Source organism: Camponotus vicinus, unplaced genomic scaffold (assembly GCF_025532165.1).
Source record: "Camponotus vicinus isolate PSW18456_S1 unplaced genomic scaffold, iyCamVici1.0 SCAF_4, whole genome shotgun sequence".
NCBI lineage: Eukaryota > Metazoa > Arthropoda > Insecta > Hymenoptera > Formicidae > Camponotus > Camponotus vicinus.
The window spans coordinates 12,724,417-12,748,774 of record NW_028141976.1 but is presented as its reverse complement, the minus strand read 5'-3'; the positions used below and the strand labels follow the sequence as shown (position 1 = coordinate 12,748,774).

Sequence of the window (24,358 nt, the reverse complement as noted above, 5' to 3'; positions counted from 1 at the left end):
ACACGTATGGCACAGAATAAAAAATTAACGCAAGCGTTAATTTTTTATTCTGTGCCATACGTGTTTTTCAAACGTATCATTTCTACAACGATATGTAATTGTAGCCAAGATAAAACATGCTTCATATGCATATCAAGACTCCGTAGAAAGATTCAAAAGCTCGGGAATTAATTTTCTCGCTTAAAGTAGAACTTTTTAATTTACATATCTGATGAATGCATTAATTAACTGCTTCGTTAGCCAACGTAACTACCAGCATTACGAAAGGATAGATGATTTTCGGGTAAACTCGCAGTTCTCGTGATGTAACAATAATTAGGTGATGAAATAATTATAGATGCCGAAAACAATCTGATAAGTTGTGGACAAAGTTTCGACGTGTCTGCAAAACGTATTCCATTAACCCGGAGTAAACTTTGTACATTAGTTCGATCGAAATCGTTCGATGAGGTGGCGGCGAATTTGCATATCTGATCACCTCGCTTAATTAATCGTCATGTTGCACGATACACGTCACGTTCCGATTAAATGCAAAGTCTGCGACGGTTTTATCATAATGAGATTTATCGTCTCCGGACGACGTCGTTTATATCTGGCAGCGTAATGCTGTAATCAAAAACTGCAAGTGGATTAATATCTGCATGCACAAGCCGAGTTTTGCATATTTAATGATATAATGTGTTCATAATATAAAGACTGGCACGCGCAAAGTGAATATTTTCGGAAATGTTAATAATAAAAAATATTATTAAGCAAAGTTCAAGTGTTTTCTAGAGAATGCACAGTCAAGAAAATGATTCGAACAAAAATAAATTAAGTATGCAAAATGAAATTTTCTTGTACTAGGTTTTATAAAAATTGATAATATATATTTATGTTTTCCTAAGTTTGAATAACTTCAAGTAATTTTATCTAGTAACTTTATCATTTCTTGATATCATTAATATCTTTGATGATATTTTACAACTCATCCTGTACATAATCATCATTGATTACATAAAATTTGCTGTTATATTAACAGATTTATTTATTCTTTATTACTATAACTTTAATAAAGGATTTTTCATAGAGATATCGGAAATATATAATACATTTAATTAAATTCTAAAATTGATAATTTTGAATTAATTTTTCCACAATACTATATATTTAGATAATTATTAATTTAAAGAATATACACAGAAAAAAAAGGCATTCTTGTTTTGAAAATATATTTAGTTTTAACATGGAAATCTTGAAATGAGATTACATTGCGTTAATTAAAGAAAAATATATTTGCTTGAATAATTGCTTACTTGAATGAAGCCATTTTATATAGTTTAATCAAGAAAAATATATTCTTATGATTTAAGATTTAATTTTCTTGAATGGAAAAGAAACAATGTTAGATAGAAAATAACATTTTTAAATTAAAGATTATAATTTTCTTAAAGTAGAATTAAATAATTATATATTCTTGAGGTGATAATTACAATATTAAAATAAGACTATAATATTGTTAAAATTTAAAATTATTAAATTTTTCTAAGAAGATTATAAATTGTTGCGTACACACGAAACAATGAACGCGTTAGTTTAAGTATATAAGTTTTGATTCGACACTTATTTTTCTTCTGTGTAAGATTTAAAATTGTACGAAATAATTTGTATAGGTACTTTTTTGTAAAAATACACACAAAATTCAGTTATTCAAAATATCATCATAAAATTAGAAGTTTTTAGATATGACATTAAAAGTCGTCCTCAGATTGCAGCAAATTGTAATGCTAATTTCTCGTCTGTTTGTCTTTAAGAATGTATATAAATAATTAATAAGGATGCAACTTAATGTCGCGGCTGACGCATAAAAATTACGAGCAATAAGGCGTCGAGTCAGGTGCATCCGATATCTCGTTTTCTCAAACCTTGACAACGAAATTCACATAATACATCGCTGTATTTGCGCAAGAGGGAGGAGTTATGAAAATATTTACTCAGCTCGCAATTTCATTGAAATTAAAAATTAATTTTCATTATACGTTTAATATTATCCGAAACTTGTTTACTGAATGTGTCTCGGTAATACGCGAGAGTAAATCATAATTAGTTAAACGTAAGTTAAATATAATTCTGCGTTTTCATTATGAAAAAATTCTGAATGTGGAATAAATAATGAAAAATATTATCGCTCTACAAAAACTTATTTTACGTTTCAAAAAAATGCGGGAGGAATAAAATATTAAATTTAAAGACAGAATATAACAAAATATCAAGTTTAACAATAAATTTAATAATCAAATATTCAATTTTGTATAATAAAATATCAAGTTTAAAGAGTAGTAAAATAATTTTATAATAAAATATTAAATTTAAGAGCGGAATGCAACGCATAAAATAATTGGAACGGCATGACACGATAATGTTTCAATAATTCTGAAACAAGACAGGGTATTGTTTCGGCAAGCGATATGTAAAATAATTTGTCAAACGAAGCATAACGTTGCAGCGGCAATTTAATCGCGAAATAATGAGAAAATAACAAAGTTTTGCACGACAAAAGAGCCTGCCTGTTTGGTCGCAAGTTTGCGGCAGTACGATACATATACATACAAGGCAGCTTCTATTCTTCGCGAGCAGATGTGACGCAAATCTCACTTGTCGCAAGCTAATTGGTTAATTAGCAGCAGTCTTAAGTCGCGACGCCCGTGACAATCGCTTGCCTCCGTCGTTGTCTCCGCATCTTTGACGTACGTGTAACTTCGCAATCTATCCGACTCGCGTTATATCACCGGTGGTGATGTCGACGCGAGCCGGGAATAGTTTTCGCAAACACGTTTGCAGCCCTCGTCGCGTCGCGCCTGATAAATTGGGGGTGCACGTCGGGGTGCGCGGATTATGCAAATAACGCGTAGATAAGAAAAACATTTCGCGTCTCTCCCGACTTTATGAGATACGCAGCCAACCGTCCTCTGTCCTTCTCTCCGCGACGGGGCAAGAATAAAAATGTTAACACGCCCGATGACTTAAGCGCGATCTTCGTCATATCGCTCATTGAGTCGTCAGAACGCCTACTTTCGTGCACACGCAATGATCTCATCTCTGAATTTCGCATCTCTCGTGTGCTCTCGATTTTATTGTATAACATACTATATACGAAATGGAGAGAGATTGCGCGTTTAAAATGACGTCAACGACTGACATAAACAGCTGAATCGACGAAACAAAAGCTTATGCAAATCTTAAAATTATCTCCCTCACATACTATGTAATTATTTTTAATAAAGAATAATTATGTACGCACAGAAAATTATTTATTATTTATTATTAAATACAATATGATATAAATATATTATTATTTTATTTATAAATATATTATTATTATTAAACATGATATAAATATATTATTATTATTAATATTTTTAATTCTTATGCATTCTACATTTATAATGAGTATAATTTTATATACATTTTATCAGTGACGTCATACGTTATGTCATTCCCCGATATGACATGCCTCGTGGACGTTAATAAAAAAGTAAATCAACTTGACATTACGATAATGGAAAATTATCGTCTCTGGGTGACTCATGCTTAAATAACTAATTTCATCGTGCATTCGCGGACCTTCTCCCGAACTTTGCGAGAAGCGAAACGATGATATCATCGCCGCGAAACTTCTTTCGCAACACAAAAGGATCGATAGCGCAGCGTATATCGCGGTCTTCTCTTATACGTCAAACTTTTCTGCAGTAGTCGCGGGTAAAACGGGTGTGTCGTTTCGATCTGCTCGCGACTTTTACGATTCGCGGGCGGAGAATTTACGCGCCCGAGAAGTGACTCATTCAGATCTTCATGTCGCGAATAATCGCATCGAGAGGAGGAGAAGGCTTCATTAAACGCGCTTCGAGGAATGACCGTGATTTATCGTTATGTCACAAAGAAAAAAAAAACAGACGAACCCGGCGCAAACGACGTTTGGAGAACGCTGTCTACGCACATGTGTCACTTGCTTGTCACCAAGTTATTAATAAACGCCATCCTGTCGCCGGCATTATGCGATTGATCTACGGTTAACGTCGGAGAGGCCCGAGTGTCCAGACCCGTCTCCGAATAACTCCGGATATCTAATATTTCCATAAATTATCCAACCTATATTTTATAAATTCCCCGATATATCTATTCAATATTTTTAATATCCCGCGGTATCTCGGTAAAAAGATTTAACGCTACGATCTAAAATAGGGGTAAGAGGCAGGTCGTTAGATCCATTGACGGTAATAACAGCCGTCTCCGTATCACTTGTCTCTTCTCTTGTAATTTGCCTAGACGTGAGATAAGCTCCTTTACTGCTGCATTGCAGTCAAATTATTCATCTGCGGCAAACATCTGAAATATCTGCGCGCTGTCTCTCGAAAAACACCCTATAAATCAAGGTCGATCGTTCTTTACCTGTTTATAACTAGCGAAATCCGTCGCTTCGCTCCCCGCCGATCCTTCTTCCCGGCGAGATCCTGTCACCCTCGCGATATATACGCGATACCAACGAAATGCAGACCGATTTGATCGAAAGAATTCCTTCTAGAGCACAAGGAGGAGACCTGGAGACCTGGAGACCTCGAGCCGGTCACATCGCGATTGCGGAAAGTTTCGGCGGTCGCTCGCTCGGGGAAAAGGCAGCTCACTTTCGGACGGAAACCGCGGTTTCCCACCGTAAACGTCGGACGTGCCGTTCGACAAAGCGACGCAGGAGCGAGGAAGAAGAGGAGGCGGAGGCGGAGGAAGAAGAGGAGCGGCGCCGCGACGAACGTCCGGACCGCGTGGCGTGCGCGCATCGACTGCTAACTAACTTGGGACGGGCGCGGGAGAGCTTCGGGTGCGATCGCCCGTGATATCGCCGTCTCTGTCGTCGCGTCGCGCCGTCTCTCGCTCGCGCCCCCTTATCTATGTACGCCTCTGTCCCTCTCCCACTCCTTTATCATCTTCTCCACCGCTCTCTCGCTCTCTCACGCGTCGCTCTCGCTTCCTTCTCTCCTTCTCCTCTCTTCTTTCCATGTTCGTATTAGTCAGCCTGCGTACACCTTTTTTCGGTATCGAATTTAAAAGGAATGCTACACAAATTTAGCTAATCTTGGAGTCGGTGTTAATGAAAACGATCATTAATATCAATTTATTTTTAAATTGCCTTCGAATGTTTACTGTCCATTTATTGTAATGAAAGAATGTTCGCGTGAATAAAATGATTATCCTGTATTGGAATGCACGTTTGTAAATGTTGTTTTATTTGTAGGATATGATGAAATAATTGTGTTTCATATGGATAATTGAAGAAGAAAGTGTAGAGAACATTTGGAAGATTTGAAAGACTTAGGTCAGATTGCACCAATATTATTTTAGATTTAAGCGAGACTTAAATATGTGTCTATCTTTATCTTTCTTTTTAAATAAATAAAGATAGACGCATATTTAAGTCTCGTTTAAAGTCAAAATAATTGATGCCTTAAAAGAAGAATGTTAACATGTTTCCAGACATATATTAAAATACAAAAACTAGAGACAAAATCAATTTGAACATGTTTGTGCAAACTTTTTCTAATGACTTTTAAGCATTAAATCCATACTTGAAATAAATTCGATATATTAAACACGTTGTTATAAATATAATAAATATAAGAGAAATCTTGTAAAAAAACTAGAAACACGATGTACGCGTTTTTAATTTCTCTTATATTTATTATATATTTTGTGAAAAAAAATTAAGTTTCTAAATTTGATCGGCGTTTTTTAAACGCCTTGTACTTCGATACATTACTTTACTTGTCGTTTACTATTTTGGAAGATACGCGTTTTCCGGGGAAGTTACGTTACTACACTTTGATCGATGCCTTTTGTTTAGCACGGCCGGGATTAACAAACGGAGCGGGAAAAGTTGGCGAAAATTTATAGCAACTTCGCGTCTGCACTCGAGAGTCACGTCACTATGTCATCCTTAAAAGTTGGCGTTCCGAAAGTCGCACCGTCTGCTTTTATTTAGAATGCGAGAACTGGTCGGCAAGCACGGTTTGTGACGGTTTCACAAACTTCTCGGGTTCACCAGTCTCACCCACAGGATGGAAATCGAGAACATGACCCGTGCTCTTTTCACAAACACCTCGCTCCGAAGTGACATTCGATTCTCGAACGGCATTTTTACGCTGCTTTCTAGTCGTTTCGTTCAAAGTGTACTCGACTAAAAAAGTTAAGTGTATATCCGTCACAAAAAGACTAATCAAAATACTTTCTCAGCAAATTTCTGTCGAATAATTTATATATCAATTACAAAGCTAAATAGCAAGCTTAAATATGTGATCATTTTGCACCCTGTCATTTTAATTTTGGAAGTAAACGTTCTTGTATAATTTGTACAAATTCCAGACAAGAGTTTTTACAGAATGTTATGTATTGTATGGGCTTCATTATAATAAATTTTTATATAATAAAAAATAATAAGTTATTGAAATGCCACACACATAAATTATTTGTAAAATTATAAGACATTATAATTTTAATTTTAACGAAAACAGAAATTTCAGAATTTCTCTACATTCCGTTAAAAAAATTCGAGCCTTCCTTGACCAAACTAAAGGACATCTGACCGTGAAATTTCGCTTTTATTTCGCTTCCGCGAAACGTCTCGTGCATATCACATTATGTGGGTAGAGAAACAGGTTTTTGAAGAAACGTGCATACACATGTATGACAGCATCAGGCAAAAATGCAGAGATAAATACGTTGCTTTCTACGTTTATATTTATAACCAATTTTGGAGATAATATTTATTATTATTAAACTTTGAAAAAATATTGCAATAACAAAGACGATAATTATCGTGAATTGATGAGAAGAATTTATATATTGCGTATATAAAATTACACTTTCTTAGATTGAATCAGTGAAATGTCTGATTAAAGGATATGATATAATTTCATCGAAGATCAGCGAATATTTCCTTGACCTCGAGTGAAAATATTCATACTTTGCTCCTCCGTTTTATGTTTCACTAATTAGCAGTAAGACTTCATATAAGTAATATGCAGATTTAGAATTATATGCATATTACACTTTTTCATTCTTAAAATATGATAAAAAAATAAAACACTTGGTCACAAGATATTTTTTTAAATATATTAATTAATAAAATATATTTCAAATATGTGTGTGTGTGAATTTATCTCAAATATTATATATTACATTATATATGCTGTAAATTGCATGGAATATATTTTGTTAAAAAAATGCCCCAGCTTGTGATCAAGTATCTAGTTAATTTTTTTACCATATCTTTAAGAATGAAGAAATGTAATATATATATGCATATGTAATATATTATAATATAATACATGAGATAAATTCATTGGAAAATACACATACATGTAAGATGTACTTTAAACTGTCACTGATTGAAACAGTCTACCTAACTGCTTCTTTTACTATTTGCTATGCTATTTATAACTGAAAGCATCACTTATCAATTATACTTATCCATGATAATACATTGATTGTATTCAAGAGAGAGTAATTCCCTGTGATTTATAATATCGTAAAGTCATGTTTCAATTATAAAGGCTCGTTTTTTTATGTTTAAAGATATTGGAGCAAAATATTCAACGAAAAATTCTCTTATAATCGCTCTCTTATATCGCTCACTCGAAACTACATTTCCTTTGTATGCATTCGACCATAACACATGAATATCAAAGTAATAACAATTGAGTAATTGATAATGGTCGGCGATAGCGGATGATATTTCGACCAGTTATCGTCGGCCCTCTCGTACGATACGACAAAACCACTGTTCTTTTCGTATCTCTTCCTCTTCTCCGGAATATATTTTTACGTTATTTCTCCAACTGCATCGTAATCTGGCGCGATCATAAAATTCGGAAGAGCGCGCTGAGCCAAGACCGTAAAAGCGCAATTCTATGCTCTTTCTGATTTAAGCCTTACGATGCACCATGGAATTCCGAAACTGTGTTCTTCCTCTTATGATACGATGGACCGACCGACTGTCCATAAAACGACCAATATCTTCCCCGCTGTGTCGTTATATGTTCTCTCTTACCTTGGAATAGAATAGAAATTTTTAATAGAAACTTCTTTTTATGGAAGTCGGACAATGAAATTTATAGCTCGATAGCAAGGCATAATCATTTGTGATATGAATATATATTTCACTTATTTTTATTCAAGTACCGAAATATAATAATATGCACTGGTTTTAGAAATAAAATAAAAATTTAGGATATTATTGATGAAGTATTTACATGACAATTACATTTTTTTATCTTTTAGCGTATAAAAATATAAATACAAATGAATTATATGAATTATCACAGATACGTCACGTAACACACGTTTACAATCTATTTTATTTTAAAAAAGTATATGTGTGAATCTGGCATTTCATGGAAACTTAAAAATAATTAAAAGTTGTAGCTTTATTTTCAATAGTTCTAGCTAAGAAATATCTGTAATATGCTCATCTTCTCTTTCTCTCTTTCTCTTTTTCCGCTCCAGTTTATTCCACAACAATTTTGCCAAATTGTTTCGCTTTGCACCACTTTATTTCGGCCCAATTCTTAATCACGCATGTGTGAATAGATAAGATATTCCATAATACCGAAGGAAAATTGCCTCTTAATTAAGGGCCAATAGCGCGGTGTTGGCCATAGGTGTAGGAGGGAAACGCGAGAAATTCGAGGTGGCTGCAATTTGCGTATTAATGGGGTCTCACAAAGGCAACGGTGCCGCGACTTTAAGAGGTGATAAACGTATTTTACGGAACGCTTTCTCCGACGTGGTCGCAATTAACGGTAAAATGGAAAGAGGCGGAGAGGATGAGGGAGGACACGGTGTTGCGCTGTTGGCGAGAGATACCTACGTTTATACCTGTATCGCGCGACAGTAAATAAAAAGCTAATGGCCAACCGCAGGGATTATCATTTTCATTTTTGCCAGCCGCTATCGCGCGATCGGGCGGTCTCTCGCGAACGTTTAATAATACGAAAGCTCTGTTCGTGATAAATCTGACGCGTTATTTTTTTTCGGAAGATTATTTTAAAAACAACGTATGCAAAGATAAATTTATATTATTTTTATTCTCAAGTACCTTGAAATATAATAAAATATAAAAATTATATTGTTCATTAATGTATGTGCGTGTATTTGTATTATTAATTCATATTATCTTATTTAAATAATAATTCTATATATTTATCACATACATATTTTAATCAATCAATAAATTCAATAAAATTATATAAAAATTATATTATATTAAATTCAATAAAATTAGTTGTTTATTCAAGTGAAAATCGAATCCAAAGACATATTCAATAAATTAGATTTAGTAGATACAATTATTATAAAGACGAGATTAAGACGTAAGAAAATAATTATATAAGAGATATAAATTATATATTTGAAGTATATAATATCAAAGATCTGCATCAGCAAGAATCGAAAAAGTAATAAATCAAAGTGTGTTCACATGTATAATTGATATATTTTATTTTTAAATTGTCAGAAAGTAATAGAGAGAATTTATTGAGGATTAATTGACAGCGAGAGAAGAGTAAAGAGAGAAAGGAATTTATGATTTCGTTCATTTTCTTTTCTTTAATATCCTTGGCGGATTTATTCCATCTGGCCAATCGCGCGGTGCAGTGTGCGTAATAAAGTATCTCTCCAATTATCCGGCTGAATGTGGGATTTTATCAGATAATCCGTTTTCTCTGATATAATCGTTAATGCTATTATCCAATACTTAAAAGTATTATATCATTACGATGCGTGAGACATATGTATGAGACTTCTAGTAATATATAATTTTGTATATCTCTCAAGTAATTTATAAGAATTTAAGATTTAGAATTATTTATATATATCGCACGATAAGAAAATAAACATTTTAGATTGAGTTTGATTAGGTTTTTTGGGATGGAGGTGTAAGTGTGAGCCCACTCGTATAAAAAACAATTTTATATACTTCCATCATAAAATGTCACTTGATGATTTTCCCCAAAGATTTGATTACTTAAATACTAGTATTATAGTACTAGCTTTATAAGAAACTTTAATTTCTCTATTTTTTATTATATCTTATATAAAAGTTTATATCTAAAATAATTCTGTTCGAAGATTTTGTAAACTTTTTTTATTTCTTTAAAGAAAGGCATATTAAATTGTGCAAAGATATAATTATTTTTTTAAAATATTAATTATCTTGAAAATTAGTAAATTTATACTAACTTATACTATTATTAGATATATCTATATCTTACAAATTAACACTGTGATTAACAATTCCGCCGTTGTGCTGTACCAATAAATTCAATTATTATTCAATTTGAGAGGATTGATGTGCGAATAATACATCACAGATATTAATGCATAAAAATTCATCTTTATCTACTTCTTTAATATCAATTTCCTTTTAATTAGTAGGGACAATAAATTCGGAATTAGAACAACAATCAGTAATATAAATTACCACTTAACCATATTATATATCTCAATTTAATTTCTCGCGATAGGAGCGTCAGGAGATTAAAATAAAAATTTTCGGCGATTTTTTCGATTTGTAACCCTCTTGTTTTAAGCGAATCCGATTTATCTTCGAAGACAGAAAGAACGTAAATGATCATTCGGCTGCAATGCAAGGGAAAAAAAGGAACGGCACTGTGAAAGTTTTAATCGAAAAAGTTCCAACAATGCGTCCTGGCTGGTTTCAACAATAAGACCAATGCGACAGTCGCGGAACGCCGGCTGCGCGTTAAGCGTTTTATTATTCCATGGAATAGCGAGATATTATTATTGATTGCTCTCTCCGGCATTGATCTTCGTTGTTTTGCGAGTGTCTCGATTGATCCCTCGTGATGTCGCCTGGAAATAACCGGGATTTAATTTTTCCACTTATTTTACCTCCAGAGGTACGCCAGCCGTTCCACTATAAAAAAAAAAAAAAATAACCCGTGCAAACAGCACTTTGCTATTTTCAGTATCTGAAAAATAAAAAATAAAAAAAAAACAGAATCCGACAATCGAAAAATGCATTTCCCCCGCACTTTATCCTGTCGCTTTGCCATCGAATAAATCGACAATCGTTTTTCGATTCGAACGAAAAGAGACGAGATAAAATATACGAACGATTGAAATTATAGGAAACACGTGGGAGAGCGAGAAAGTAAAATTTCGCACGTTGTTACCGTCACCGAGAAGAAACACGGTGACATGTAAAACGTCGTCGTAAATCGTACGTAACGAACATCGAAATCGGACAAGGGAAAGAAAAGAAAAGCTCAAAGGCAGACGAAAATACGTAATGAACTATGATCCTGCCCTGGGACTTTCATCGGTATATATCACGGACGATGCTATACGTTTCCGATAAAAAAGCGACGTAAGGCGATATCGCTTTTTGCGTTTCTCTTCGTTTTCTCGGCCCTTCATCTTTCGTTTTCTTGCTTCCGAGCACGGAGATTTTCCTCAGCGATTCTCGCGCCGTCGTCTCGAGCTACGAGAAAACTATACATCGATATAATCTTCGGAGCCTCGTCACGTCAAAACTTTCATCGGCTTCAAACGAGATAAGATCCGCAGTCGCTCGAGCACGCCGGAAGACATACTGCGCATAAATGATCAAAGGAAAAAAGGGAAAGAAAAAAAAAATGCAAAATTATACGCCGCTCTCGCGAAGATATCCGACGGTATTTTACATTTCATGCAGTGCGGAAGAAATCTTTAAATTAAACCGACATATAATGTACAAGTCGTATCCCTTAAACTCTATTATTAGAGAGAATGCCTACTCAAATTTTGTAAAAAAAAAATCCCTGATCTTCCAGATTGTTTTGCTCAAAATTTCAGGCAAAGAGAATTTTTTAGACTTTTTTGGATGCGACTTTCTAAAATCTAGGATTTTTTATTGCGTGCATTTTCTAATGTTTTTTATTCATGCAAAAGAATTTTTAATTTTTTATCGGTAATTATAATAAAAAATATGAACTATCTATTCTATATTTTGTTAAGAGAGAGACATTGAATATATAAACAAAAATAGATTTATTTATATATTTATATGTATATATATTTTTTTACATTTTAAGCACATAATTTAATTGGTTTGCTGATTGATTTCAATATAAGAGTAAAATTATCAAAGAGGGAATTTTTTTTTTAAATTTCCTGAATCCCAATAAAATTCCAAAAGTGTCTGATTTTTTTCCAAGTATAAAAAAAGTCTCTGAGAATTCCAGGTTTCCCACTCTCTAAAAGTGAATCAGTGTATTATCACTGATTTACAGTGCTGTACTTATAACTGCTTGTAATCAGTGACTATTTACTGTTTTTCAGTAATAATACACTGATTCACTCTAGTGAAAGTAGTATATATACTATTTTCACTAGAGTGAATCAGTGTATTATCACTGAAAAACAGTAAATAATCACTGATTACAAGCAGTTATAAGTACAGCACTATAAATCAGTGATAATACACTGATTTACTCTTAGAGAGCATGTTTTTCCAGAGAGTAGGCACCCTGATTACATTGAAATCATCAAATTTATGTAAGCTAAAAGAATAATGACATTTATACAAATGATATATTGAATAAATATTCGCTGCAGAGATCCTGGGTATCGCAATTTTGAATGCGGAGCGACATAATTCATGAATTCAACATGGCAATTTGCATTTTGATGAATTTATCATGCTAATTCGTCATAAATTACCATAGTAATATAGACAGATTTTCATGTATGACAAAGAGAAAATTCCACAAATTATTACGTAATTCCTTTCATTTAATGTGCATTCTTTAATAATAAAATTCGAAGAAATATACGCGGTTTTCGAAGCTCCGTTTACAATTATGTACGTACGGAATACGGAGTACGCGACAAAATTGAAAAGATCGAGAACAATTCGACAAAGGGGACGCGGGTTTGTTTGATCCTTCGTCTCCGCACGTACGACTTTCAATTTGCAAAACGAAACGATCTCTCAGCCAATTGCACACTCGGTATATGATACCGAGATCGAACGGCTTCGGGCAAACGTTCAAGCGAAAACAGCCGAGTTCTCGTTTGCGCGAATATGGGAATCGTTTCCGTCGCGAGACGATGTTGTCAGCGCAAAAATGCATTCCGGAATACCTGAAGAACGGAGAAAACCGGGCCAAAAGTTAAGAGACTCGAAATCTTTCCACGCTCCTTTACTCCGTCGCAATTTCCGAGTAACGATAATAAATGAGCTTGCAACAGCATCGTCAGACCAGTGTGCGGCAATGTATTTCTTTGCGAAAGCCAGCGAGGTTTGTGATTAATGTTTATGTGCTTTCACTTATGTGAATTCTGTCTCGCGGGGATAAAAAGAGAGAGAGAGAAATTGCTGATAATGGCAGGCAATAGTATACTGGATTACATCAATTATGTGGAGGATGATGGAACGATAATAGTCAATTTCGATCATTGCATCCGAATAATAAATAATTGTCATTCTTTAATGGATCAGATTTTTGGCTGTGGATTAGCAACTAATCGTGAAAGTTAAAAGACGTTAAGCAGATTTAGATTGTATTAATACTCATACACAAAGTTAAACATCTTTATACGTTTTATCCGTTTTTCATATCAGCTTTTATATTCTTTATTCTTTTTTGTTAATAAATTTCTTTTTTCTTCCTTATTGATACATGATCTAATTGATGACTTATTGATACATGGTGCAAAGCAGATTCCACGTCCACAGGTAAGATTTATTAGTTGTATAGTTTGGATGTAGAGAAATATTTTTAGCAAAATGCACTATTTGTCAAGTATTTCATTTCTTTAAAGAAATAAATTTAAAACGACATATATATATATAAAGTTAAATGTAGTTATAAGAATAATAGATCCAAATACTGAAAGTGGCTACACGTTTGATAGGAAATGATATATACAAATCCCTTTGATATAATAAACTTTGAATTATAATAATGCATTTTACGATTACTATGGAAATGCACTTAATTAATGTACTTAAAGTTTATATGAAATTATAGTAAAATATTTAAATGTAAAATATTTTCGCATGCATGGTTACTCCAACATTTGATATAATAAATTTTGAATTATAATAATGGATTTTACGATTAATATGGAAATACACTTAATTAATGTACTTAAAGTTTATATGAAATTATAATAAAATATTTAAATGTAAAATATTTTCGCGTACATGGGCATTTGAACATTTGAATGAGACATGAAACAAAACTTATGGAGACATTCTAGCAATTTTTTTCAATTTAATAAAACATAGATACGATATTACTTGCGCCAATATTTTTCATTTAACCAATAAATATGAACATGATAGAGATATTGCAACAAATTTTTGTAGATATGGGTAAATTAATATTATAGAAAAACATAATGTAAAATTTACGATAACATTTTTCAAGGAAATAATTCTTTCAACATAATGAAACATTTGACTGATTACTCTTATTAGATCAATGTCCTTTTTAATTCAAATCAAACCAACAGCGATAAAATACAAAAAAAATAGGAAAGGCAATAGTAAATTTTATGAAAATATTATGAATTTATTTCTTTGAATTTGCTCTTTGATATATACTTCATATATGTATATAAAAATGCACCACGCAGATAAAAATGACTTGACCCATAAATTTAGATATCAATATGTATAGGAAGAGCAACAGGAGATTCGACATAGTAATCTGATCATCATGTTAAAGCATTTGATCCAAACTTATTACTTTATACTCGATGTAGCTTTGGATAAACTACCAAAAGGGTAAGAAAAACGAAATCAAATATTATTAATTTACCTATTTTGAATCATTTATATATACTATTGTATAATAATAAGAAGAGAGAATCTATATAAAACTATAAAATTTAGATATTTATAGCACGTATTTACGATAAATATTTTATATATATATTTGAATCAATTTAACTTATTATTGCTAGGTTACTACATGAAAATATCATTATATGTGTGTGTGTGTGTGTATACATATATACATATAAAAATTTAAAATTTATTAATTTAGTATTTTGATAATCGAGAGAGAAAGAGAGATAATTTGTCAAATTTTATGTAAATATAAATTATGAATAAGTAGAAGAATATTTTTAAATAATCGGGCAGGAATTTTGATTTTTTGATGTAGAATTTTTAAGAATATCTAAGTTTTTGATAATATTTTAATAATAAAAGTATTTTTTGACATTAAAAAACAATAGTTGGAAAATTTGATAATATATTATGCACACAATTGAAGCTATATTTTATAATATTGATTAATATAACAATTTTTATGTTCTGTACATCATGTCAGATTATTGAAGTTGAATTATCCAGAAGTTTTTGAAGCTCAACAACATCACTTGCCATCTGGTTCTGATCGCAGCTGTCAAGAACCTGTCAGTAAACGCAGTAAACGCAGTAAACGTCAGTAAAATCGGTTATAATGCAAGCAGTGATGAAGATGATTAATAATATTGCTACATCAAGCAACACCGGAACATCGCTTCAACAGCTACACAAATTCGGTCTCTAGATTTGATTCCTGATATTTTAGCATCATTATATTGTTATCAAGACACTCGATGTTCTCTTGTCAATATCATTGAAAGTATTAAACTTGATAAAAACAATGAAAAGAATTTTTAACATAATTCAAACAGACTTATATAATATAAATTTTGAAAGAGAATGTTAATAATATCGCTGCACATCAATTAACCATCAGCAGTTAATTTAAGCAGAATTCTGATTTTGATTAGATTATTGTTTTTGATAGCTTTCATGAATTTGATGGTTTGTTAAAACATTACCCGAAAAAATAAGTGAGAGAATTAATGTGTTCTTGATGCATAATCATTTTTTTTGGGCACGTTTTTTGTCGTAACATAATAAATTTATAATTGTATCGATTGTTTTTTACGAATATATAATGTATTAATTGTCTATTTATCAAGCAAAGATTTCAAGTTTTTATATTGTTTATATCATTTATATTTATAATTTATTAGATATATGTAGATACAAATACAAACACACACGCACACACGCGCGCGCGCGCGCGCGCGATATACACGTCATATGTTATGATCTATTATTAATTCTAAAAGAATAATTTTTTAAACGTATTGTACGAACAAATATATTTATAAACTGGTTTTTGTATTCAATTTTTTGAAAATTGTATTAAGTGTAGTAAAAGTAATGTAAAATTGATGCAAATATTTAAATTAAATGGCGTTTTTTGATAAGCATAATATTGTATCTTTTTAATTTATAATTTATTTATTCTAATACACTTAAAAGTTTATTATATATAATATTCGATTAATACATTTATCTCGTCTTATCAATATAATGTTTTATGCTTTGACAGAACTAATTTCGCTAATTTCATAACATTTTGCGGTTTTTAGTCGTGTCTATTGTAATACTTGCGATTGTGAAAATTTTTATGTAATATCTTTTTAATTGATGATTATTATCGGCATAAAATTAGTAAGCTAATAAGCTCAGCAGCTAATTATAAAAATTAAGATACATTAGACAGATTTAGATAGAAGATTTAATGCTAAACTATGCGTATTCATATTTACATCTATATACAAAATTATTCCTTTTTAATCTCTTCCTTTTTCTCTTTTATTATCTTCTATAATCTTCGTTACAAGTTTTATTATTTAGAGCACTTTATTTCCTTTAAAAGAAATATACATTTGAAAAATACATAAAAGCATCATATGTTATATTTATGATAGTAATATCTCATAATAAAATTAGGTATAACAATATGAGATATCATAATAAAATTAGGTATAACAATATGAGATATCATTAAATAATAATAACAAGATAATGCATTTTTGATAATAAAACATTTACAGTGACAATATTTTATATATGTTTTATAGAGAGAGAGAAAAAGAGGAAGGGAGAGATAGTATGTAACATGTAAAATGCCGAGTGCAATTTCACTACATTTTCTATCGATTACGTTCCGATATCTCTTAAAATGTTACCTCGGGGAAAGGAAAACAATCGAAACGAAAAAAAAATTACAAAAAAGATTACGTGACTGAATGCTGGTTCTACGATGGCAACTTAATCGTGTCGCTTAGAAAAATTGACATTATCGAAAGAGTTCGGACTCGAGGAAGTCATAACCATCGATTTTACTTGCCTCGAAGTAACATCAATGGTATTCTACGTAGAATCTGCGACCACCGTCGAAGCTAGAAGCCATCTTACGATTGTCACGCTGTAAGTTGCAGCGTCGTTTAATCGAGTTATCGTGCCAATTTGATTCAACGACCATCGGGTCAATGAACGTTCCGCGAAATCGAAGATGACAATGCCAAGAGTAACCCACGAATAAAATTTTACACTGCTGTCTTTAGGAAAATATACAACCGGAATTATTTCGCGCAGTTGGAACAGCTGTTATCGCACGTTTACAGTACCTTTAAATTGCTTTAATATACTTGATGTGCCAGAAGATGAAAATGTCTTGCTAAAATCTTTCCCTTGTCAGCGTCCCTCCTATATATATTCAAATGTTTCGAGTAATAAATCACTTGACGTTTTAACGTAGCGAGAATATATATGTACATGAGGAATATATTACAATGGAGTATACATGTTGGGGAGAGAACAAGAATAATAGCAAGCATTAATATCGGTGCGCGAAAAAGGAAAATAATCTACGCGAGTGCTTTTTTATTAACCGCGTCCCTTTAAATGGCCAACGATTGTATATCGTTAATTAAGACGAAGTCCCTAGTATCTTGAGGATATTTCTGAAATCGATACTGTTGGTGGATATCCTGGTACGATATCAACTAGATTGGATTGCATCGGATTAGATACGTGTATCGCTACTCCAATAGTAGTTTATTTCCGGAAAACAATAACTGGCTGCATTACCAGGCAGAGCATTCTAAGAATAGCAATCGCTGAAGGAAGAAAATCCGAGCAAAGGAATAGCCGTATTAAAGAGTGATGTATTTTTAAAATGAACATTTTTCCTCGCTGATCAAAGATTTTCTCACAAAGAATCTAGCGGTTCAGATTGTTCAGTCTTGAAATTTTCAAAAATTAGAATTTAAAATTAAAATGTAAAATAATTTAAAACACACTATGGCAATAATTTTATATTAATATTATATAAATTAATTAAATGTAAGATGTATCGGAAATCAATATAAATGAAAGTAGAAGCGATCTTTAAAACCGATTTTTTCGAAAATACAGCTACGAAAAAATGTTATTCTATATTTTCGACTTATACGTATTTGCATGAGAAGACTTCTATATTATGATTTCCGATTAATAATTGTGAATTATTAATGACACATTAGGTTCTATCTTTTAACAATTCAATCTTTTAACAATTTGATTTTCTTGTAATTTTGTTTTTTTTATTTTTGTTTCTTTAAGTTCGGAAGCAAAAACAATTTCTATACTGAACCTTCAATTTTTAATTATTATTCAAAAAATCTATTATATCTGGACGTCGCTGGACGTTATAATCTATATGTGAAAACGTAATACATTAATGTCGACATGAAAAATATAGACGTATAGAAGAGCTAAAATTCTGTCTCATTTGTGTCGATATATATCCGCTCACATTTCATGAGATATTTCATCTGATGGAAAGCCATTATCCGAGAGACAAAGATCTACATATGTAGATGCAACGTTATATAAAAGCCACAGAGAGATATATAAAAATCAAGCATAAAGCGATATCTCTGTCACAGAAATAGAAATTCGTCGCAATTTTATAACGTGTTGTGTGTAGCTTTTATGTAATAAATAAAAAATTGATAAATTGTATAAAAAATTCAAAAATTTAATGTTGGAAAAATATTGTTAATGTATTAGAATCTCATAAATTCTAATATATTAAAAAATATGATGAAAGCGTATCTAAAGTCTAAAGTCTTCTAAAAAAAATTTAAATTCATTCACACAACTTATCACAATTAGAGAAATAAATTTTTGCAGAAATGAAAGTTAACGTCATAAGTGATGCAATTAAAAGTCTTATTTACCTTGAACTTTAAATTTTATATTCATTCATCATTTAGATACAGTTTATTTTTAATATTCGAAAATTTCTAACATGGATATCTTTAAAACCATCAAAAATATAGGCAATTTCTATCAACGTTTAGTACTAATAAAATTAATTGAATTAATAAAATTACGTATAAAATTCAACTTCACCTTGGCTCTTATATCTTATATGCTTGTTTGAGTCTAGATATATTTAACTCTTTTAACTCTTAAAAGTAATGATGTTGAGATATAATTGTCTGTTTATTTATACGAATGGCTAAAGGCAGACTCTTCATCTATTTTCATCTCCACAATGGCATTTTTCTCTCGGAAATAAGAATTTTCATCTATTTTCATCTCAATGGCATTTTCCTCTCGGAAATAAAGCTCGCATAATATGTCGCGTGACGAGATGTATCATATTTCTTAACCACGCGTTTCGATATTCATTCATGGTATCTTTCGCAGTCGGTGTCTCGTGCAAACCACTAAATCAGCGTGCACGCGATTCTCCGGTGAACAATGAAATTACGCGCGTACTCCTCATTGGAAGATGGCATCATAAGCCGGGAGGGAAAGGGTTAATGCCGGTGAACGCGAGACACAAAAGAAAAAAAGAGTCAATCGATGTCATTCTCTCCCTCTCTCTTTCTCTCGCTCTCTCTTTCTCTCTTTTTCTCTGTCTCTGTCTTTGGGGAGGATGCGGAGCTCTATTACAGGAGATGTAATATCCTCTTGTTTCCGTATACGATCCCTCGTTTCCCGTCGCGTTCGCGCGGCACGGTCTCTGAAATTGCATCTGTTTTGCTGTTGCACTATGCATACGCTGTGTATACTACCATAATTAGCCGGTTCTTCCAAGCGGACGCACGGGGCTACACCAGAGTTTCCGACGCGCGGAAATCACGCATGTACCTCTGACAATGAGTCCACACTCCGCATCCTATTCATCTCGCGAATAACGGGTCGCGAGGCGCTAATGTAACTCGACAGTCCGCAGTTTCTCTCGATTACGGAGTCCGTCAATTTTTTTCAATAGAAATATAAATTTTCAAGCGGCATCTTTTAACATGGAAATTACGTTGCATTCAAAACACCTACACGTTGCAAACGTATAAGTATGACGATGAAAATTGTCTCAGCAACGTACAATATAAAAATCATGGTAATCGATATTTGGAAAAAAATTTTTTAATTGCATAAAAAATATATTCTCTTTTGCAATATTCATTATAAAGCTGGAATATAACATTAAGATATTTATTATTATAAAAAAATAAATTACGCATTTGTTAATGGTTATAGTGCATTTTTTATGCATCAAAATATTTACAAATAAATAATTCCAATATTTCTAGAATATAATATTATTGAATAAAAATATCATGATCTCTCTCGTATGTTAATATGTTACACGATTACAAAAGCTATATTTTAATTTTTATCATAACATTTTATATCTCGACGCATTAATCTTAAATAAAGGGATTACACCGCGTGGCACAAAAAATATCTATCGAAGAAAAGTTTCGCAACGAAAGAAGCGCGCGGTCTCTATCGGGAGATTCATATCGCGCCGGACCGGGCATCGTAACACGAGTCGCGCAAACTATGCAAATTATGCGAACGGCAATTTTGGGGGTCACTGTCATTATCGATAACCGTATAAATACGGTCGTCGAGGACGCACCCATGGCGTGTAACCCCGGGGGTCGTCGGGAGACGCGATGCAATATTCTCTCCACTGGATAAATATCGTCGTGCACGTGCGAATGCGAGCTATGCCCCCTACCCCCCCCCCTCCCTCTTGCCCCTCGTGAGCGGTTTATCGATTTCCCGATAAACCGTGGCATCCATTCGATTATAGGAAATTTGTAACGTAGCGCGACTTCGAATTGCAGTCACGTTTAAATGCCACCGGATGCGTCGCGTTCGTATACGCGAATGGGACGCGCCGAGAAAACAGAATCTGATTGATCCGAATTAACATTTCCATTTGCATAAACGAACGGAGCTACGAGCGAACCCGGTTCGGTCAATCCCGATGGGCGGAGAGAGAGAATACACATGGACGTTGCCATGGAAAATTTTCATCCGGCCTCGAGTACGGTGGAGATGATAAAACCGACGTATCATAGACGCATTGCGCATCAATCGCGTGACATCCCGGGAAAGCTATTTAAATTTAAAAAAAATCGTTTTTAAAAACTTCGCTTAAATCTATCGTTAAATCTGCGGTTGATTCAATTCCTTAGTAAGTTTATTTTCTAAATTTTCGCATCATGATCTTAAAATAATCTTTCACCAAACGCAACTTTGTCGGGTTTATTTTAAAAATATCGTGAATATTCTTAATTTAATTGTAGTCATTTTTTAATTCTCGTCTAATGTCACAATTTCATTAATAATATAATTTGTCAGATGCAAGAAATTGAAATAATAATCTCCAAAACATACAATATATGTAACAAATACAAGTGACAAATGTATTGTAAAGATTGAGTCACGATGGAGTAACCCAATGAGATAATTATGAGCAAAGTTGCTCGTGCAAGAAAAACATTTAATCACCTCTAAACGCGTCTTACGCGCGATAATTACGCATTAAGATGGAAGATTATTAATGAACGGTCTCGCTATTAAAATACTACCGTCATGGTTTCATCCGTCATGTCGCAATATATTTCGCGATATATTTCTTACAACGGGATAATTAATCTCATTAGCATCGCGCGCTAATGAGCCACTTTTTACACTTTTATTAATGCTTTTCTTGGAGATTTCAAGTTTTTAAAATAGCCATTTCGCGTATCTCTCCTTCGTCTTTCTATTAACGAAGATCGGGCTCTCGATTGTTTCCTATCTCGCTTTAACAATCGCTCGATTCCTATCACTCGAGGTCGTTTTCCGTTTCGCAACTGTTGCGCCAGATGCTTCGCGCGTTTCCGAAAAATGACGGAAATTTCGCGAGGGCCGCGCCCGTTGTACGAACACGAGCGTGGAGTTTGTGCTGTATGGGTTTCCTCCCACCTTCTCGTGTATTTCGCTCTATCAGCGTCTGCATCGCGTTCTGCATCCGTTCCCGCAGATTCACTTGAGCGGAAGTTCTCGCACGAATGAGGATCGACCGGCGAAAGAGAGAGAGAGAGAGAGAGAGAGAGAGAGAGAGAGAAGAACGCAATCGGCGAGAAGACGGACCGAGCGGAAAGAAAGACGATACGACGGAAGACACAGGAGAGGAAGACGGAAAAGGGCTAAGGAAAGGGGGGAGAAAATGCCTCGGGAAGAAATGGGGGACGGCTCTTTTTCCATTTGCCTTGGTCGCATCTCCGTCCCTCGACGAGGAATTTCGCATTTCTCGCAAACCCGCGAGTGCGTCTCGACCCAAACTCCCGAATTCAACCCCCTCGTACGGCCCTTTCACTTCGTTCCGCCGATTCGCAGGACAGGGCGCTCTCCCGTCGAGGCATCTACGTCTAAGCCCGGCTGGAAACCCTCGCCTCGTCGCCGCGAAAGAGAGATTCTCCTCTTCTCTCGTTGGGAATTTATCGGCGCGACATGCTAAGCTCCCCTTTCACGTGCGGAGAAGCGGATTTCTTGTCATCTTCTACCCCTTTCTCGGCTCTTAAGACGCGCGTCGATCTTATCGCCTCGATAATTTACGAGTGACAGTTCGAAACACGAGTCCGCCAAATGTCACATACGAGTATATATATAGGGGTTGCATTAACCTGCACAGCAGATGCACAGCGGGTTTTCGACGCTTCAGGGAAAGGGAGTTGGTTAAAATATCGAGAAAGTGATCGGTCTTCCATTCTGCGAGCTTAAGAGATGCGATTCCCGTATCTCGTCGTCTCTTCTCTTTTTACTTCTGTTTCTTTTCTTTATCCGTAATAGCCAATTTTATCCGCATCAGTTAACTTTCATCTTAATTTAATCGGCTGTTCGTCTCTTTCCGGAACTGCCGGGACTCAAGGCATCAAATTACATTAAATCAAAATTAAAGCTGTCATCAATGAAGCTGTAAAAGCACTCTCAAACCTTTAGTTTTTTGTTACATATATATTTTCTTTTATTTGGCTTCGACGTATGATTTTTTCCGATTTCTTTCTTTTTTTCCCGATCAAGATATAAATAATGCTTTAGCTATGAGAAAAAATTAAATGCAACTCTCGCATGCAATAATTAAAACATATTATCGATTAAAAAACCTACTCGAGTGTGAAATTAATTGTTGGAAAAAGTATTACATAAAAACATTTAGACATGTAATTTTTTATAATATGCATCAATATTGAATGAATCAACCAAGTCTAAGTACCATTATTAAACCCAGGATTTTCGTGAGCGAATATATCAGTGCAGTTCCTACAGAGCAACTTGTGTTACACGATACATGGTGTAGCTGCTGTTAATAACAGCACCCAACTCAACCCTTTGCTAGTTGTTGAAAATTTCCCGTATGGAGCTGAGCGCTGGTGGAAGTTTATACAAACATCGGAGTAAATAGTTCCCCCTGCGCGCATTTATCTCGTCGTCGTGCACCCTCGTGCTGTTTCGCATTCATCGGATCAACAATTAAACTGCATACCGTGAACGCGAAATTCTCTTTTCCATATAAATCAGTAGAAAGCACCTAAACGATTCCACTCGATACCCAAACATCGCGATCTCTGATTGCGTGTAGGCGCTTATCTCATACTAACGTTATCTACTTTACAACGTTTAGATACGACCTTAAATTCGCACGCGTGTTTTACGCAGTAAGACTCCCTATCCCGTTAATTTAACGTCGATATTTTCCCTTCAAAAATCTTAAAACTCGGAAAAATGCTCTGACATTTTTTATAGAGAGAAAATTTTCTAAATTGATACTAATCTAGAATTGACATATTTAATCGATTCCTCATTAATTAATTAGCATGGGATACGGGATGGAATATCATTACGTAGATAATGAGCGCAAATTTATCGCTAAAAGATAAAACGCTATTGGGACGCAGTTAAAAAAAAAAAGAGACAGTCTTTCAACCGCAAACATTTATATTGCAGTTTCGCGCGCGTGACGGCAAAAAGAGATTTATGTCGCGCGAAAAGCGCAGATATATAGCCACTTATTTGCGAATAGCTATCGAAAGCTCTCATCCATGGAGAATCGATTTTCGCGACCGGAAAGGGTGACCGACCCGATGGGGAGGAGCGCCCGAGGGCCCTTTGCCAGGAGAGAACTCTCGT

At 33.7% G+C, this 24,358-nt stretch overlaps 1 protein-coding gene across 10 annotated transcripts in view; it reads right to left on the bottom strand.

Annotated features, from left to right (window-relative positions):
• Window positions 1–24,358, bottom strand: part of C3g (C3G guanyl-nucleotide exchange factor) — a 93,029-nt gene that overhangs the window by 38,341 nt on the left and 30,330 nt on the right. Inside the window, exon 1 of one of the 10 annotated variants that reach the window (XM_083098826.1) lies at window positions 4,429–4,805. The exons of the other annotated variants lie outside the window; for them this stretch is intronic. The gene's annotated coding sequence lies outside the window, so the exon portion shown is untranslated. Of the gene's footprint in view, window positions 1–4,428; window positions 4,806–24,358 lie in introns of those variants that run through there. 10 annotated transcript variants of the gene reach the window in all.